This window comes from Macrotis lagotis, chromosome 3, assembly GCF_037893015.1.
Source record: "Macrotis lagotis isolate mMagLag1 chromosome 3, bilby.v1.9.chrom.fasta, whole genome shotgun sequence".
Taxonomy (NCBI): Eukaryota; Metazoa; Chordata; class Mammalia; order Peramelemorphia; family Peramelidae; genus Macrotis; species Macrotis lagotis.
The window spans coordinates 304,479,221-304,500,651 of record NC_133660.1 but is presented as its reverse complement, the minus strand read 5'-3'; positions in this window follow the sequence as shown (position 1 = coordinate 304,500,651).

The window sequence follows — 21,431 nt, the reverse complement described above, 5'->3', positions numbered from 1 at the left end:
TGATAGGGTGAAACCGAGTTACAAGATGTCATTATTATACCCCCAGTGCAAAATGAAGACCCTTGAATGATAAAAACAGCAAGTTAAAATATTAAAACAAAATTTGTATTAAAAAAAAAGGAAGGATTGAAAGAAATGAAATATTTTGTTTCAATATAAAAGAAGGACTCGATTAGTTAGTTAAATATAAGGGAAGTAGTTAATTAATATAACTGTATCCAGATTTTACAATATCAAGTAGACAAGTAATTGGATGTAGGAGTCAAGAGCATTAATGTGGAAGTAAGATGATTTGGGGTTACTTGGGTTCATTACATTGAACATGCTTAATAAGCTTATAGTTTAACTTCCCTGCCCTAGGAAGATCTTAAAGTTCATTATAACAAAATAAAATGCATGTGAAGCCATGATCAGGGTGGGGGACATAAGAAGGAATATCATACAAAAGGTGGCCTGGGAAATTGGGAATTACTTAATCCCCAGCCAATGAAACCAAAGAGAGGCAATTGGAGATTTAGGTTCAGAGATAAAAGCTATTTGTTTTCTGTTTCTTTTGTATATCTGTCTTTGATGATGTGCTTTCCTTCTTTTAGAAATGTATTAAAATTTTAAGCTACTTATTTCACCCTGGAGTCTTTGTTTTTCCTTTAAGATTTATTTTAAACATGGTAGAGGAGTACACTATCTTAAAAGATCTTCAAAGCAAAAGAGATAGCTGTAGGAAATGTCTTAATAGGATTAAGAAGCAAAGCCTTTATTCTGTTTACAATTGAGGCTTTCTCAAAGCACTGTTTACATTTGCCAAACTGAACTTTTCAATCTGTTCTTTAATATCCAGAAAAAAATTTGTGTATACATTAAATGTGCACATACATATGAAAGTGGCAAAATCCATTGTTCACACTTGGCTATATGTGTCTTGAAGGGAAAAGAATCCTCAGGAATTCATCTGACAAATATGGGGCACATGTCTTCAACAACAAAGAAATCCTCTTATGTGTAGATTGATATCCTCATATAAGGGGATTTGAAAATGTACCTTCCTTATAAATAGATTGGATGATCACTTAACTGTCTATTGTCTATTGGCTACTTTTATTCATTTCTCAGATTATCAAGTAATGAAAGGATTAGTAGTCATAAAATAAATCAGTCTCATAAATCAAAGACATAATGCATGTTTAATAGAGATAGAGAGGTTCTCAAGGACATGGATCACTCATATATGTAAGGACATGGATGTTCATTAATTGGCCATGAATTCTGCCTATATTAAGTACCCTTCATTTGATATTAAATATAATTAATTTTAAAGACATTAACATTTATTATTGGCCATCATTTTGTGGTTATGATAATATCAGTAACAAAAACAATGACATAGCAACCATTTACAAACTGGATGAACCTCTTTTCACAAAAGTTTTTGTTCGGTTTTCCCCTCTCTCCTCTAGTCTCTCTGTCTCCTCTCCCCCACGATATTTTAAGACATAGTAGATGGAATACTGGATCTGGAGTCAGGAGAGTTGAGTAATAATCTAATCTCAGACATTTCATAACTTTAGGACCCTGACAAAAATCACTGAAACTCCTCTTCCTCAGTTTTCCAACTGTAAACTGTGAATCACAATGTATCTAGTTCCCAGAGTTTTTGTATACTTAGCAAACAACCTAGTATTTAATATGAACTGAATAACTACTTCCTTCCTTCTTCATTTCCAAGCTTATTTCTTTCTGCTATATTTAAATGTATTAATACATATACATATATACAAACACTTACATATATAAACACATCTATTACATGCTCATGTACAAACATTTATTACACACACATGCAGACACAAACACATATAATACATAATACAAAATATACAAATACACCTATGAATATAACTATATATGATAAATTATATTTATTGTTTATATATGAATTGACAATATGAAAATATAGTTCAGAACCTTAGAAGAATTACAGCTTGTGTTTTTCATAACAAGTATACTCACTTTCTCATTAGTCTTCTATCTGAAACAAAATCACTACAACCATATTTGCATTGTCAGCTCTTCTTAAAGTAATTCCTCTTATAGCAGTTTTCTTTTATTATAAGAAGCAAGTAGGGCTTCAAGAAAATAGAAATGCTGTTCATTTTCTTTCGGCAGGGAACATGAATGCATACATATATACACATGTATAAATACAACATTCATATACAAACATTCACACACACAGGTATATATGCATATCAATATAAATAGTTATGTAAGTACTTAAATGTAAAGATGTCAAAGTGAAATTATACAAACATATGTGTGTATATCTACATCTCTACACATGTTTCTTTACTCCTTTTATATGTACTTCCTGGAAAGTTTCAGTGCCTTTCCTTTTACGTTTTGCTATATTTTAACTTGTAATTTCTCATTTGGGTGACATCATTTTACTTTCTTTTACCTGATCATCATCTTCCCAAATTAGTATCTTGGGAAAAATTCAGTTCATATTGACTATTTCTCTTTACTTGTTCCTTAAACATCAGCTTCCTCTGAACCAAAAGTTATATCTCTCATCAAATCTACTTGAGAGATGGATCTTCATACAGTCAAAATGAATGAGTTTGACTTATTTATTTTCTAGATTTATGCTCAATTGGTATTATTAAGTAGAGTTGAGGTCATTTGTATTATTTTTCAGGAATTCATGGTGACTTCCATTTTATTGTCCAATTTGTCTTTCTTGTGACTGATACCTTAAAATTCATTTGATCCCACTGCATTTAGATTCTTATATATGTATATATGAATATATATATGTATAAATATGTATATATTCACATATCAGTTGCAATAGAATGTAATTCCAATTCTTTGTAATCTATTGTGATTTTTTGAAAAAAAACTTTTATGACAGCTGTTCACTTGGTCTTTCACATTCATTCAATTCCTTGACTTTTGTTTATGGTTCCATATTAAAATATATATTCTTTGGTTTTGAGACCTCAGATCTGCAACTGAAAGACAATGGATTTAATAGAATTTCATGTTAACAACACACTCTTTAATCTCCAAGTTATGGATCAAGTTATTCCATATTTGTTTAAGAATGATATAAACTGCTTTTTGGCCAACTTGTTACCCTTGGTCTTAGTAATTTCTACAGTCAAATATTCTCACAAAATCCAAGGTCTATAGGATCTTCTTTGTACTCAACTACAGATTTAAGAAAGGATTCAAGGTGGCTATGTGGTGTGGTGGATAGAACATTGGCACTGGAGTTAGGAGGACCTGAGTTTAAATCTGCCCTCAGTCACTTAATAATAATCTAGTTCTGTGACCTTGGGCTAATCACTTAATCTCATTGCCTTGCAAAATCCAAAAAACGCCCAGCAATAACAAAAAAGAGAGGACTCATGCACTTGTAACATAATGCTACTGATAATGATTTCATCATTATCATATTATTCATATATTATATTATCATCCATTATCATTATAATAATGGCTTTTCAGAGTAGTTTTATATGTCTACAAATGACACAATCATTTTGACATACCCTTGTAATAAATTTTATTCACTGAGGAATTACACTTTTCTTATGCATATAGTAAATTTCAATTAAACCATTTTCAGTGATTGCTTCTGTTTATGGAGATAAATTTACATTTTAGCACTTTTATTCTTTTGTTATACTCCTAAAACAGCAATTCACATCAGATTCCAATGTAAAATATATACTTTTACCTTTCATTTTTCAAATAGTGATAATAATAATAAACATAATGAAAAAGTCTATGATGCTAAACCTATAATTAAACATGTAGCCTATATAATAATTATGAAGGCATGTAATATGTTACTAATGTATGCAATTATAAAATATTGATTTGATTGCTATTGATCTTTTTTCTTTTTTTAATAAGACTGCTATTGATCTTGAACAGCAGGATCATGTGCTTTACGATTGTGATACTTTAGATAAAAATCATACTGACAAAACTGTCTAAAAGAAAAATGTTTTAAATACCCTAAGAATTATTATCCCTATATAAGTAGGGAATAAGGGTAATAAAAAGCTTTTGATAAGTCTTAGGACCTTCTCAGATATTACTGTAGCATATTGTGGAAAGCAATATGTCATCTTGAAGACAAGTAAAATATGAAATAAAAGGCAAAAATATAAGATCTAATCTAAGAAATAATACAAAGAGGCAACTATATGCTATTTTTAATCTCACAGCTGCTTAATGTTTTAATATACTTAAGAGAAAAAAGCAAATAACCTGGAAAAGAAATCCAAGAAAGAAAATTTATGAATTAATGAATTACCTGAAAACCTAGACCATAAAAAGAGCCTGGAAAATACCTTTCCAGAAATTTTCATGGAAAACTGTTGTAATATACTTGATCAAGAAGACAAGGGGCAGCTAGGTGGCACAGTGGATAGAGCACCAGCCCTGGAGTCAGGAGTACCTGAGTTCAAATCCAGCCTCAGACACTTAGTAATTACCTAGCTGTGTGGCCTTGGGCAAGCCACTTAACCCCATTTGCCTTGCAAAAACCTAAAAAAAAAGAAGACAAAATAGTCCTTGAAAGAATGTACAGAATGTCTCTAGAAAGAGACCCCAGAATAAAAATTCCAAGAAATATCATAGCCAAATTCTAGGATTCTTAACTAAAGGAGAAAATACTTCTAGCATCCAAAAAGAAGAAATTTAAATACAAAGGAAGCAAAATCAAAATTACTCAGGAATTATCAGCTTCAACATTAAAGGATCAGAGTACCTAGAATATGATATTTCTGAGGGCAATGGACCTTGGATTACAACCATGTATTAAGCATCCCAGAATTACTTCAGAGAATGTAACCATGATTGGCTGGGCATGTTGTTAGCGTATCAGATGCATGCTTGTCAAAAAAAATCTATTTTATGGAGCCCTCACACAGGGCAAGAGTTCACAAGGAGGTCAGAAGGTGCAATACCAAGACCCCCTGAAGTCTCACTGAAGAACTTTAGAATTGATTGTACAGCATGGGAGACACTGGCACAGGACTGCCCAGTCTGGCCTGCCCTCATCAGTGGCTTCTTCCATGAGGAAGGTAGAATTGAAGTAACTCAAAGGAAATGTGACAAAGGTAAGTTTAGAACACCCACCCCAGGTGTGGTACTATTTGTGGGACTATTTTTCCCAACCTCTGGAAGAGCACTCCAAGCTCCTTTTGGTCTGATCAGTCACAATTGGATACACACTGTAATTTGTCTCAGACATAGTGATGATATTTTGATCTTCTTCAATAATATATAACAAGAATCAACCAACTGCAAAATTCATCATATTCTATCAGGAGAAAAGATGAATTTTTAATGAAACAGAGGACTTCTGACTTGCAACCAAGATGGCAAAGAGAAGACAGGCACTGTGCTAAGGTCTCCTGATCTTCTGTCATATATAATATGAATCAAACTTCTTAACAGAAATCTGATCAATAAAATCCAGAAAGAGAACACCTACCAAAAGTTCTGTCTCTAGGGATCTTAAGTGAACTGGAGACAGAGAGCACAGAGCCAGTGGGGGAGGGGTGGGAGCTGGACTAGCCTGGGATCAGCCAAGGAAGCATGGACTTTGAGAACTGGGGTATGAGGCTGCAGAGTCTTTGGCCATGGGAACAGAGGTCAGGGGGAATCCCAGTGGGTCTGGAGAATGAGTTCTAGCACAGAGAGTTGCAGAGTATGGCTGGATATCTATCCTATGGGCTCAGGGCTGTGAACTGCATACTTTAAGGGGAGACCTTTTCCCAGAACAAACAAAGTAAAAACCCCCCTCTCCCCCTACAGGCTCAAATGTGGGCAGCAGAGCTCCCTCAGCAGAATAGGGAGAATAATATTCTTGTCTCATGGCATAGCCCACATTGTTCAAGGATAATGTAGACACTATTGCTCCCCCAACCCCTCCAAGCCTAGGGAGAGGGCCTCAAATCAAGACCACAAACACTCCAGGGAAAGCAACTAGCACTCCCTACTGACCAGCCCATATGGAGTTACTAAGCTAAGTGAACAAATTCTCTAGGATTTTCAACACCAAACCTCTGAGAACCAGCCCTTCTCCCAACACCCGATGCTAGGAAAATAAAGAAAGGCCATTGGAAAGGGTGGTTCATGGAAAGCTAGTTTGAAGGAAAAGATCCTAACTCAGAGAGATCTAGAACCTTTGAGGAGAATATGATCTGGTCTCCAGAACAGAAAGACTTCCCTGAAGAAATCAGGAAGGAATTTAAAAATCAATTCGAAAAATTGGGAAAAGAAACCCAAGAGAACATTAATACCTTGCAAGAGAAATTAACACTTCATAAGAAGAAAACAAATATTTGGAAAATACAATTGGACAAATACAAAATGAGAATAATTCTTTCAAATCCTCAATTGGACAAATGGACAAAGAAAATAATTCTCTCAAAAATGGAAAACTATTTCAAAAATAGAATTGATCAATTGAAAAAGGAGTTGAAAAAGGTAAATGAAGAAAATTCTTCTCTTAAAATAATAATGGAATCTTTGAAAACTAATGACTTCATGAAACAACAAGATTCTGTTAATATCAAAAGATCAAAAAAAAATAGAAGAAAATGTAAAATACCTCATCAGCAAAACCACAGACCTTGATAATAGAACCAGTAGAGACAACTAAGAATCACTGGGCTTCCAGGAAACATTGAAGAGAGAAAAAGTCTGGATTTAATATTACAGGATTTAGTGATGTAAAACTGCCCTGATATCATGGAACCATAGGACAAAATAGTTATGGAAAAATACATTTATCCCCTCTGGAAAGGGATCCTAAAAATGACAATACCAAGGAATGTTGTGGCCAAATTCCAGAATTGTCAGAGAAAAGAGAAAATACTGCAAGCAGCCAGAAAGAAAGAATTTAAACAGCAAGGAGCCACAGTAAGGATTATGCAGGACCTGGCTGCATTAGTATTAAGGGATTGAAGGGACTGGAATGCAATATTCCAAAGAGCAAGGGAGCTTGGAATCCAGTCAAGAATCCACTATCCAGCAAAATTGAGCCCTCTCTTTCAGGGGAAAAGATGGACATTTAATGAAATAGGAGATTTCCAATTTTTCCTGATGAAAAGACCAGAGCTTAATAGAAAATTTGGACATCAAACAGGACTCTCAAGATACACATGAAAAAGTTTTTTAAAAAAAGAGTAAAGAAAAAAATGTTATCCAATAAGATTAAACTGGCTATAATCCCACCTGGGAGGAATATTCTCATAACTCTTGAGAATTGTAACTCTATTAGAGAGAATATACTTAGCTAGATGTGATGGACACTTAATGAATTTTCTGTGACTCTGATAGAATGATTTAAAAACAATATCTCCTTTATGGGGGAACAGTAAAATAATGGGAAAATGGAGGGCACTGAATGGGGTGAATTACATTATATAAAGAGGAACAAAGGACCTATTGCAATAGAGGGGAAGAAGGGAGGAAGTGAGAACTGCCTGAATCTTATTACCATCAGATTAGGCCTAAAGTTAACATATATACCCTCAGTTAAGTTTAGAAACTTATCTTACCTTTCAAGTATTAAAAGGGGAAAGGGGGATAGGGGAGGAAAAGTTGAACTAATAGAAGGAAGAAGGGGCAAAGGGAAAGGGGAAAGAAAGGGGAGGGGGACTGGATACAAAGAAGAAAAACACTGAAGGTGGTGATATTCAGAAGCAAAATACTGGGGAATATGCATAAAATGAAAAAAGGGAAAAATACAAAGTGAGGGAGGATAGCATGGAGGGAAATAAAGAGGTAGTAATTATAACTTTGAATTTTAATGGGATGAATTCTCCCATGAAACATAACCAAATAGCAAACTGGATTAAAAACCAGAATCCTACAATATGTTGCTTATAAGAAACTTATCTGAAGCAGAGAGATACATATAGAGTAAAGGTAAAAGGCGGAAGCAAAATATATTTTGCTTCAACTGAAATGACTAAGGCAGAGGCAGCAATCCTTATCTCAGACAAAGCACTTGCAAAAATGGATGTCATTAAAAGAGATAAGGAAGGGAACTATATCCTCCTAAAAGGTACCATAGACAATGAATCAATTTCAATACTAAATATGTATGCCCCAAGTGATATAGCATCCAAATTTTTAGAGCAGAAGTTGAATGAGTTAAAGGAAGACATAGACAGCAACACTCTACTGGCAGTAGACCTCAAACTCCTGCTCTCAGATTTAAATAAATCTAACCATAAAATAAACAAGAAGGGAATTAAGGAGGTAAATAGATTGTTAGAAGACCTAGGCATGGTAGACCTTTGGAGAAAACTGAATGGGGATGAAAAGAAGTATATATTTTTCTGCAGTGCATGGCACATAACACAAAAATTGATCATGTACTAGGGCATTAAATAGGTAAAGAGAAAAATAGACAAAAATTTTGCCAAGAACATTAAACTCTATACATCCCTACAAGGTAAGGTAATACTTATAAATCTTGAGAATAATATTTTTCTTAGGATAGGAAAAAGGTTGAATATCGTTGAAGGGGTTGTACTTATAGGATATGATTATAAATGAGATTTAATAAGTTGTTGATTATGAGGGTAGTATTTTCTCTTTTGAAAAATTTGGAGTCTAAAAACTGCGCAGGCTTTATATATAATTTTATACAGTTACAGATTTTTTTACTTGCATTTTTTGTATCTTCACACTTGTTTTTGCAATCGTAGACTTTTTTTTACTTGCATTTCTCACTTTTTGCCCTTGTTTTTGAGTTCATTATTATAGTTTTTTTACTTGTGTTTCCCTCTTTTTTCATGCTGCTTGTCTTTCTGTTCATTGTGTCACATTTATTACCAGTATATTAGATTATATTTTGCCATGCTTTGCCCTGAAATGGCTCAGAAAAGATTTTTTTCCTAGTGCTGAATTCAAGTTCAAAGTGATCCAGTTTGCCAAAGTGAATGGCAATTCTGCTGCTGCATGTTAGTTCGGTCCTCCTCCAACTGAGAAATCAACCGGAGACTGGCTATGGGAAGAAGAAACCTGACTGGAAACACCACGGCTGACATGAGGCAAGTCAGCAAAATGGTCTGATTTAGAGGGAATTGAAGAGATGTATTGAAGAGCAAAGGGCCTTTGGAATTCCTGTGACCACTGAGCTGGTTCAACAGGAGGCAAGAAGAATTACTATGAAAAAGAAGTGACTGATTTCAAAGGAGGATATTATAGGTGCCTCAGGATCATGAAGTGGAATGGACTGAGCAAATGTCCAAGCACAGGACTTGCCCAACATATGCCTGGAAGCTATGAGCAGAAGGTCCTTGAATTTCATAATGACTAAAACTTGAGTACATTAACTTTATGTAATACATTTTTTTTAAAAAAATTTCGGGCCCCAGATTTAAGATGGGTCTTATATGTGGGGAAATATCGTAAATCATCAAGTGACCTAACTTAACTAGATACCTTAGTTAAGGAGGGTTGTAACACAATAGGGAAAGAAGGTAGAAGTATAGTTAGAAGGATAGGACATAAATAGATCAGGAAATGTTTATGCCTTAATCCATACTTTAGTTACAAGGGTTGTAGTGCTATAGATTGGAGTGCTAAAGAAAGAGAGGGAGTGTATGGATGCTTTAGTTGGGGAGGGTTATAGGGTTAGGGTTGAAGTACTATAGATATGGAAAGTGAGAGTGTATACTTAGAAAGACTGGACATGTAAAGATCATGAACATTTTGCTTTTCATGAAGCTCTGGCTATAACTGGAGGGAATGTGCTGGGGAGGGGGCGGTATAACTAGTTTATAAAATGATATAGCTGTACATGACACTTTGGCTCATAAGCATTGTATGTCCACTTGAAAAGAGGGAATGGTATAAATAAGTTATAATTTGATGCATTTTAAGACTCTTGAGTAGTATATTTCTATCAGACAAAAGAGGGGAGTGTACTTAGTGACTATGAGTCAATGCTGTTTATCAATCAATTAAGCAATCAATCAATCAACCTTAGAATGGTACTTCTATCAGGACAGATAAAATAAATGTACTTTGACAAAGGGGTTGTAGGTACAAGACAAGTTTAAAACAAGAGACATAAAAAGGAGGATTATTCTAGAAAAAGGCTATGTATTACTGGATAAATAGCACCAAGGGAAGAGGCACAAAGATGTTTTATAGTAGAGGGAAAGAAGGGAAGTTATGAACACTGTTTTTATAGTAGAGGGAAAGAAGGGAAGTTTTGAACACTGTTTAAACTCTATTCTTATTAGATTTGGTCCAGAGAGAGAATAATTTCCATTCCCAGTGGGGATTAAAAATCTACTCCCCTACCAGGAAGTGGCGGGAGGTAGAAAGGGAAAGAAACTAGAAGTATTTCTGTCAAATTATTTTTATGACACCATTAGAGTGCTGATACCTAAACCAGGAAGAGTCAAAACAAAGAAAATTATGGAACAATCTCTCTAATGACATTGATATAAACCTCTTAAATAAAAATTATGTAAAAATATTACAGCTCTATATTATCAGAAAAATACACCATGATCAGGTAGGATTTACACCAGGTAGGCAAAGATGGTTCAGTATTAGGAAAACACTCAATGTAATTTAACATATCAATAACAAAACCAACAGAAATTATATGATTATTTCAATAGATGCTGGAATAGCCAATATCCATTCCATTAAAAACACTAGAGAGTATAGGAATAAATGAAATTTTCCTTAAAATAATAAGCAGTATCTATCTAAAAACCATCAACAAATATTTATTTAAGAGTGATAAAGTAGCATTTCATTAAGATCAGGGGTGAAACAAAGATGCCCATTATCATACTACTATTAAATATAGTATTGGAATTATTAGTTTTAGCAATAAGGGAAGAAAAAGACATTGAAAGAATTAGAATTTACAATGAGGAAGCAAAATTTTCACTCTTATAGTTGATGTGATGGTATACTCTAAGTATCTTAAAAAATCATCTAATAAAATACTTGAAACAATTAACAAATTTGGCAAAGCAGCAGGATAAAAAATAAATGCATATAAATCATCAACATTTCTATATACAAACAACAAAATTCAAGGGCAAGAGATAAAAAGATAAAAAAAGAAGTTCCATTTAAAGTAGGTGAAGACAATATAAAATATTTGGAAATCTATCTCTCAGGACATATCCAGAAAAAACACAATTACAAAACACTTTTTTTAGGTTTTCCCAAGGCAATGCGGTTAAGTGGCTTGCCCAAGGCCACACAGCTAGGTCATTATTAAGTGTCTGAGGCCGATGTGAATTCAGGTCCTCCTGACTCCAGGGCCAGTGCTCTATCCACTGTGCCACCTAGCTGCCCCTAAACACTTTCACATTAATAAGTCAATTGAAAAAATGTCAAATGCTCTAGGTAAACCAGAACTAATATAATAAAAATGACAATTCTATTCAAATTAAATTACTTACTTACTGCCATACCAATAAAACTACCAAACAACTCTTTTACTGAGCTAGAAAAAAATAGTAACAAAATTCATCTGGAGTAACAACAGGTAAAGAATATCAAGGGACGTGATTGAAAAAAAAATGCAAAGGAAGGTAGCCTAGTCCCATCAGATGTAAAACTACATTATAAAAGTGACTGTCATGAAAAATAGAATAATGGATCAATGGATTAGGGTAGGTTCAAAAAAGAAACAGAAGTAAATGTTAAAGTAATCTATTGTTTGACAAACCCAAAGACATTAAGTTCTTGGATTAGAACTCACTATTTGAAAAAAAAATTGGGAAATCTAGAAAAAAATAGTATGGTAAAAACTAGGCATAGATTCATATCTCACACCCTATTCCAAAATATGGGTACAGGATTTACACATAAAGAGTGATATCATAGAACAATTAACAGATCAAGAAATACTTTATTTGTCATATTTATGGAAAGGGGAGAAATTTCTGACCAAACAAGGAATAGAGTACATTATACATTCCAAAATGGATGAGTTTGATTATATTAAATAAAAGTTTTTCACTAATAAAACCAATGCTGCCAAGATTAGAAAGAAAACAGAATGCTACAAAATAATTTTCACAGCTAGTGGTTCTTCTAACACTCTCATTTCTTTTTGTTTGTTTTTCAAGACAATGTGTTAAGTGACTCACCCAAGGTCACACAGCTAGAAAATTATTAAATGTCTGAGGTCAGCTTTGCACTCAGGTCTTCCTGACTTCAGGGCTAGTACTTTATCCATTGTGCCACCTATCCACCCCTCTCATTTCTAAAATATATAAAGAATTGAATCAAATTTATAGTTATTTTCATTCCCCACTTGTTAAAGGGTGCAAGTATATGAACAGGTAGTTTTCAAATGAAGAATTAAAAGCTATATAAAATAATATAAAAATTCTCCAAACAATCACTGATTAGAGATTGACTAAGATAATAAAAATGAAAAAATAATATTGGAGAGGTTGATGGAGTATTGGGTCATTAATTTACTTTTGGTGGAGTTGTGAACTAATCCAACCATTCTGGAAAGCAATATGGAATTATGCTCAAAGAGAAAAAAATCATACCCTTTGACCCAGCAATAACAATAGAACTATACCTTGAAGAAAATGAGAAAAGTCCCACATGTTCCAAAATATTTTTCGTGGCTCTTTTTTTGGAGTGGCAAAGGATTGGAAATTGAGGTGATGTCCATCAATTGGTGAATGGTTGAACAAGTTATCGTATATGAATATTATAACATACTATTGCTGCATAAGAAACCATGAATGGTCCCACCAGAGAAGCATGGAAGGAATTTCAAGAACTTAAACTGAGTGAAGGGAGCAGAAGCAAGAGAACATTGTACACATTAACAACAAAATTGTGAGTTGAGCTACTTTGATGATTACAGCTCCTCTTAACTGAAGCTAACTTTCCTTTTTGTTTTTATTATTTTTTTCCCATTACATGTAAACATAGTTGTTCCCTCCCCCCATGGTAGCAAACAATCTGGTAAAAGTTGTACTTGTGCAATTGTGTTTAATTTATTTCCATATTATGTATACTATGAAAGAAGAATTAGAAATAATGAGAAAAAAAGCCATGAGAAAGAAAGAAAATGCATAAATAATTTTTAAAAATGAACATGTATGATTTTTTCTGCATTCAGACTCTATAGTTTTTTTTTCCCCTCTGAATCTGGATGCATTTTTCATAATAGGTCTCTCAGGATTGTCCTTGATCACTAAACAACTGAGAGGAAAGTTGATCATGTAACAATGTTGCTGTTAATGTACAATGTTTTCTTAGTTCTGTTCACTTCACTCAGCATCAGTTCCCACAAGTCTTTCCATACTATTCTATAGTCTGGTCAATTATCATTTCTTATAGAATAATAGTATTCCATCCCAGTCAGATGCAATAGCTTGTTCAGTCATTGTTCAAATGATAGGCATCCCCTCAATTTCCAGTACTTAACTACTAGAAAAAGAGTTGCTGTAAATAGTTTGAACATGAGTCTTTTCTTGATTTTTAAGATCTCTTTGGGATATAGACCTAGTAATGGTACTGCTGAATCAAAGGATATGGATAGTTTTATTGCCCTGTGGGCATAGTTCCAAATTGCTCTCCAGAAGGGTTGGATCAGTTCACAATTCTATCAAGAATGTGCTAGTGTTCCAGTTTTCTCATATTTTCTTTTTCTGCTCTGGTTACTAAAACTGAATTTTTTTTAGGTTTTTTGCAAGGCAGTGGGGTTAAGTGGCTTGCCCAAGGCCACACAGCTAGGTAATTATTAAGTGTCTGAGACCGGATTTGAACCCAGGTACTCCTGACTCCAAGGCCGGTACTCTATCCACTATACCACCTAGCCACCCCCTAAAACTGAAATTTTTAAGAGTGTTGAATAACAGTGGTAATAATGGTCATCCTTGTTTATTTAGAATTATGCATATGTGGCTATATACACAATCAGATACATATACCCTCACACACATAAATACATATATACATGCATATCATTATTAGGGCAATTAGAAGCACTCTACATAGCAAGTAGAGGTATGAGTTGAATGTAATGACATAATTATATAAAAAATTGAAATATCACAAAGAATGTATTAGGAGAAGGGGAAAGGGACATCTTAGAAAGGGATGAATTATCTGACATTAAAGAGACTTAAAAGATGTTACAGTGGATGGGAAAATGAGTGAAGTTGGGAGGAGAGTACATGAATATTACTCTCAGCCAAATTGACTCTAGAGGAAAGAAAAGTTCTTCATCAAAGAGGGAATGGTATGCACACTCATTTGGGTACAGAAATCTTTTTTACTATAAAATAAATTAGGAAGGGAATGGGACTAGATAAGGTGTGGGGGTAGTACTATTAGAAAAGAATACAGTGTGGGGGAATGGACAGAAAGGAGAGAAAGAGTAAGATAAAAAGGGGGAAATAGGATGGAATAATACATAGTTGGTAATCATATAATGAATACAAAAACATGTTCCAATGAGTTTCTCTGATAAAGACTTCATTTCTCAAACATATAGAAAACAGAGTCAAATTTATATAAATAAGACTTATTAAAAAGTGATCAATGGTGAAAGAATATGGAAAGGCAGTTTTCAAATAAAATGATCAATGCTATTAAAGCAGGAGAATTCTGGGCACAAAAATCTTGTGTCCCTTTTGTATCTGAAACATAGCTTGTGTGTTTTTTTTTTTATACTGTTGAAATGTTCTTGATTCTGTATTGACTTTTGTGGATCCCATTTAGCAGTAAACTTTATTTCTTTAATCCTAAACCACTTTGGATTTAACAATAGAAGGCCAGGTGTGTGGTCTGAGTCATACCCTGGGGGCAGATGCAGGAAAAAAACACTATTCATACTCAGTATTCAGTAGATGCCACACATTTACTTTAAATACTACCTTACACCAGGTGTGAACTGAATCCCGCCCTTGGAAAACACAAAATACAGGTTTTTAGCTACTCCTTAGAAGCTGCCCCCATTCTTCCAATACAGAAGTATATTTAAAGAAGATCCAGCCCTCTAGTCCTCTTCCAACTTGACTCTACCAGGCAGCTGCAAAGCCCCTCCTCCTACCCACATTCCTTTCCCCCTTTCTTTTGCTACAGTGGATCCATGTGACCCCAGTTCCATGCTGCTGGACCCAAGTGATACCAGTTGCATGAGATTGGATCCTATCTTCTTATGAACTCACTGACTTTAACCTAACTTGTACCTCACTACCTTCTGAGATACTCACCTTCTTTCCCAGTTTGAAAGTATTTCTCTTTTGCTTAACTTTATTGCCTTCTTAGAAACTCATCTTCTTTACTTTTTTAAAGAACCGAAACAATATTCCCAAGTGACTATTCTCCCTCATTAGGGATCAATAGCTTCCTGTCTTCACTTTAGCCTTTCTTTCCCTCAGCTTTTGCCAATCAACCTGCTCTTTAATTCTCTCTTTTCCTTTAGCTCAAAGCAATACTGAAACTCATTATCTTGTTGTTTCTTCAAAGAACCTAGTGTGAACTTTTTTTAGTAGCTTGTGACATTTTTGTAATGACTTTTAAACTTTCTGTGTTACCTGTGAATTAAAGTCTAAGTCTTTCTTATCTCCCTGAGTCAGGCCTCTTGAATTTCCCCACCCCAGTTGCTACCAAAATCCTATATAAAGTGTTAAAGTTTAATATTTTTAATTCTATATTTCTAACCAAAAATTGTTTTATCACTCTCTAATCAAGGTTTGTAAATCTGAATGTTAGCCTCTGTCCTCCACAAGATCTGTATCTCTCTAGTTATAAATCTGAAGGCAGGCTCTTTTAGTGTGAAGTAGTGTTTCCTGTATAATTGCACCTGCAAGGTTGGTTTTCACATTTGTGTGAACAATCAGAATAAAGACCATTCTGGGAAGGCAGGAAACTACTATGATTATTTAGATAAGAGACTGAATAAACTCTTATAATTATGACTTTGTGGAAAGGGAGAAATCCCAGTGCTTTAGATGTCTATATTATGTCTGACAACAAAATAAAATATCAAGTCAGAGAGGAGTCAGTCATCCTATTGTTAATTCGATCTTTGTCAGTTCTGACATAAAACAGATGAATTAGAGAATCATAAAGTAATCAATGACATCTTTATGCACAAATGTGTATCTGATTGGTTGGCTGTCAAAATTTTATGATCCTTCATTAAATTTCTACGAAAATTGTTTATTCATTAAGCTCTGGGTTGGTATCTGGAATGATGCCATCCACTCATGGGTTCTGGTAAGATCCCAGAGAATAAAACTTCACTTTTTTTAGGCTTTTTTGCAAGGCAAATGTGGTTAAATGGCTTGCCCAAGGCCTCACAGCTAGCTAATTATTAAGTGTCTGAGACCAGATTTGAACTTAGGTACTCCTGACTCCAGGGCTGGTGCTTCATCCACTATGCCACCTAGCCACCCCAAAACTTCACTTTAAAAGCTATCTTTTGTTATTTCATTTTTAGCCAAAGAAAGTTAAGATTAACAAGTCAAATAAAAATGTTTTGAATTACTATCAATGATGGCTGCTAAGTGGCGCAGTGGATAGAGCCCCAACCCTAGAGTCAGGAATACCTGAGTTCATATCTGACTCAGATAGTTAATATTTATCTGACTGTGTGACCTGTGTGACTTAAGTCACTTAACCCCACTACCTTGCCACAAATAATTACTATCAGTGAGAGAAATGCAAATTAAAATGATTCTGACATCTATCAGATTGGCTAGTATGACAGAAAAGAAAAATGACAAATGTTGGAAGGGAAGTGAGAAAATTAAAACACTAATGTACATTGGTGAAATTTTATACAGATTCAATCATTCTGTAGAACTAGTTGGAATTAGGCCTAAAGAGCTTTAAAACCATGCCTACCCTTTGACCAAGCAATACCACTACTAAATCTATATCCCAAAGATACAATTCTAGAATGCAATGGAAAATTAATTATAATTTTTCTTAGTAAGAACAGAATCAACTATATATTTTTTGTAGAAAAACAATCATAAGAATATCTAGATTTCATGAACTGGGGCTGACACATATCAGTGCTTAGAGATCACTATCTCCTTTGCTCCCTGTAACCTTGAAAGATCTTTATTCTCTCCTTTCATATTATCAGGCAGAGGAAAAATAAATTTCTGTCATATATGTAAAGAGTTGCTCCTTTAGAGATTCTAATTAACCACTTTTAATAGCTGCTGGGGATTTTTACCTGAGACAAAGTGCTGTTTCCTCTTCAGATACATCCCAGATTCATTCTGCTGACTCTTATTTTCTAGGTGACATGATAATTACAGCTCTTTGGGGATATGAGCTGAATAAAGACCTTGCCTATAACTCCAGCTCTGACCATCCCCTTCAAACACAGACATACACACACACACACACACACACACACACACACACACACTAACACACTGACAGACCCAAATCCAACTCCAGGTCACTGCTCAGGCAGCACAGATCAGACTGGTAAGTTTATGTCTTTGCTGCAGAGATAGAGATTTTTAGAAATCTCAATTAGGAGAGAGAAATTGCTTCTCTTTTTGTATGGAATACAAAAGAGACTCTGTAAATGAAGACTCACGAGCTATTTATCTGTCTTTTTATTACAGCAAGGACATGCTAAATTTTCCTAGGTACTTTTCTGGTATCTACATTTTTGTCCCTTCCTAAATGTGGTCCCCAAGCAAGTAGGGGGTTTATGTATAGGTTTAGTTCTTAGAAATTCTGACTCAGATGCCAGGTCCTGTAACAGTCCTGGAAGAAAACTGGGTCCTATTCATTTCATTTTTGATTAGGTCAGGGGAAGGAGCTACAACGTTTGAATCTGAACTCAACCTAAGAAGCAATAGAAGACTCTGATCTCTGATTCAGGTTTAATATGTTAGAAAAGTCACTGTGAGCTATGTAATTACTTCAGAATATGGACTGTCTTGTGCCATTGGCAGAGCACTATGGGGATTACACCCCTGGCTGTTACTCTCAGTGCCTCCAGATTCTTCAAAATGAACTTCTGCCCTCCTCTCCCACACAAACTGGAGGGCATTGAAATTAGGAGGATGACAGTGTTTCTGTGGGGATTGTTGAAGCAACAGTCCAGTGTCTATCCCTGTGCCAGTCATATAGACTCAGAGATTCAGAATAGAAAAGAAGTAAAGCCTTTATTTTGCAGGTGAGGAAAGTGAGGGCTAGAGAAACTCAGTGAATCTTTCAAAGTCACAGCAAGCTATGGTTTATTGGGGGTATATTTCAATGTTTCTGGTTGATGACTGGTTTACTGTAGCTTATACTTTATTCTTGTTCTGGGATGGCATTCTCTGCCTTTCGATATCTCTATATAGAATTTGCCCTTCAATTGTTCTCCTACATCATTTGCTCTGCCTTTTTCAATATTCTTTTCTAATCAACCAACTTCTACCATTCTCATAGTCATGGTTAATTTAAGATTTAGTGATTTCCTGCATTGTAAAATTTACTTTTTACTAATTGAGAAAAGTGACTCAATTGCCCTGAGTACCTCTGAATCATGGTGAAATGGGAAAGACATTCAAATTAGAGACACAAAATTTGGGTTCAGATTCTAACTGCTGCTTAGGGAGATCATTTCATTTTGCTTACAGAATTTAACAATAATAACAATAAAAATATTGATAAAGAGGTCATAGAACTAGCTGTAGCCTAATGATACTTTCAGCACTAGTTTCTATATTAGTTTCTATATTGAAGTGACTGCAAGGAATCTTTCCCCTAATTTAATCACCAGCTTCATTGAAGAATCAGGTTGATACTAAAGTATTCATGTCTACCAAGAATTCTCATATAGGTAAAGTAGTACTGGGGGGGGGGGGGCTGTAATAAAATTATGAAAAAAAAGACATTAATTAGAACATAAATTGGACACCCTTTGGGAGGCTGCTTTCTATTAAACTAAATTGCAAAAGAACGGAGGGACTTCTTGTGAGTGAGCACTGTGCCAGGCTCAATACCCTGCCACTGTCTATGCCACTGGATTTTAAACACAAGTTCAACAGTTAGAACTCTGCCCCTGATAATTCCTTGGGGTTTGTAACAGGGAGAGAGAAAAAAGAGAGAGAGTAAGAAGGAGAACAAGAGTGAGAACTAGAGTGAGAGTGAGAGTGAGGGAGAGTACGAGCCAGTGAGATAGAGTGAGAGCGAGAGCCAGAGTGAGAGTGAGAGCCAGAGTGAGAGCGAGAGTGAGAACAAGAGAGAGAGAGAGAGAGAGAGAGAGAGAGAGAGAGAGAGAGAGAGAGAGAGAGAGAGAGAGAGAGAAGAGGAGAACAAGGGGGGGAGAGAGAGAAAGAGAGAGAGATGGGGCTGAGAGTAGAGAGAGGGAGGGGAGAGGAGAGGAGGGAAGGGGAGAGAAGGGGAGGGGAGGGGAGAGAGGAGATTCATTTGATAGTAATTCATTAGATAGAAGTAAGGAAATTACTCTATATGGTAAATAAGTCCTATATGGATTAATTTTTTTCTTACTGTAATTATAAAACCTTTCTAATGAATTAATTGACCATGAGCTCATATTAAATATCATTCATTTTATATGAAAGATAAACCATTTAAGTAAGTATTATTTATCATTTTATATAATACAAATGTTAATATTAAGTTAAAAGAGCAAAATTAACAATGACACCAGCATTTATTTAAAGAGAGATAAACCTCTCTTTTGCTAAATTTTTCCTTCAGATTTCTCATCCTCTCCTCCACTTTCTCTTTTCCTTCCTTCCTCAATATACTACAGTATATACAGCTGTAGATAGCACTTTATCTGGATTCAGGAAACTTGAATTCTTAGTTTTAGACATTTAGTATCTATGTGACCCTGGACTAGTCCCTGAACCTCATCTCTCTCAGTTTCCTCATTTGTATGTTCTTTGCTTTTCATCAAGAGCATCATCACATCAGGGAACTAATGCCATGATATGCAAGTGAATTATATTTAAGTGAGGGAGGTCAAGCCAAAGGTGACCAGCCTCACTTACTCTTCCAGTCATCTGGGTTCAGTGGACATATATGGATCAGGACAATTGGAGACAACCCCTAGAGAAATCTTGATCTTGTTAAGCTTGAAATCATATGCCCATATAGTAATCTATGATAGATAAGAAAGAAATGAAGCAGAAAATGTACTCTTTTTACCTAGTCAAAGAAAAACAGTCAGTCAGGGAAGGGGAGACCTTCAGGGTTTCTGGTCAAAATAGAAACTTTACAATCACTCTGAGCTAATCAGGACCAAAAAATTATCAAGTATATGTTGGTCTTGAATTTACTGTTGGCCATCCAAGGAGATCCAGGATGGTGTATCTAGTCAGAGATTTTTTTTACTTATCTAATTGCCCCACACATAGTAGTTGGTTTCTAAATCTTGCCTTTCATTCCCTTGTTTCCTTCATCTCAATTTTTTCTCTTCTTTTCTTCTCTTTGTTATACATGGGTGTAAATTTGCATGAATATATATATATGTATGTTTCACAAAAATACATAGATTATATATGTATATATATATGTTATTACTATTGCTTGTAAATAGACTGCTTAAATTGATTGTATATAGATTACTATTGCTTGTATATAGACTACCTAAATGTCTAAAGTTTATGATTCTTCTCTTTATACTTTTTGTAAAATCTGCAGATTATATTGTAGGTAACAATGATACTGCTTCTGGGATTGATCCTCTTCAGTCTAAAACAAAGTCATTGTGTTCCTATTTGCAATATTAGTTATTCTCAAAGCAATTCAAGATTCTTGGATTCCCATTTTATTGAAACAGTTTCTCTTGAACTTTTAAAAAATTCTTTATATGCAATTAATGGCTAGATTCTGCTTTTCGTTTTATCATCAATATGAATTATTAATGCTTGCAATTACTCTATTTTACAATCTAATTGCTTCAGTTTAGAGACTGAAACTTTAATATCTTCTACCTACTTATTTTTTCTTTCAGTTTCATCATCTTATTTAAAACTTTATATCAAATCCATTTAGCATACACATGGTTATTTCTGTATAACTGTTCCTTGAATCTCAGATGTTCTCTGAACCACAAATTAGTGCTCCTGTCAAATATACTTGATGGATTTATCTTCCTTTATTCAACATTTACAATATATAAATAAATTTCTTCACAGTTTACCTTGATACTGGAATAATTGAATTCATATAGGCTGTGATTTCAATGAAGAAGAGATCATTCTTATTGCTAGCAGGGATGCAAGATTTATTACCCAATTTGTTTCAGTCAAAAAAAATATGCTTCTTTTGACAATCTTTATGTCACTGGTACTAGTTGCCTCTTTACTCAAATGTTTTCACAAAATTCAATCAGTAGCATTTTCCTCTTAATACTCTATTATAGTCTTAAGAAAAGA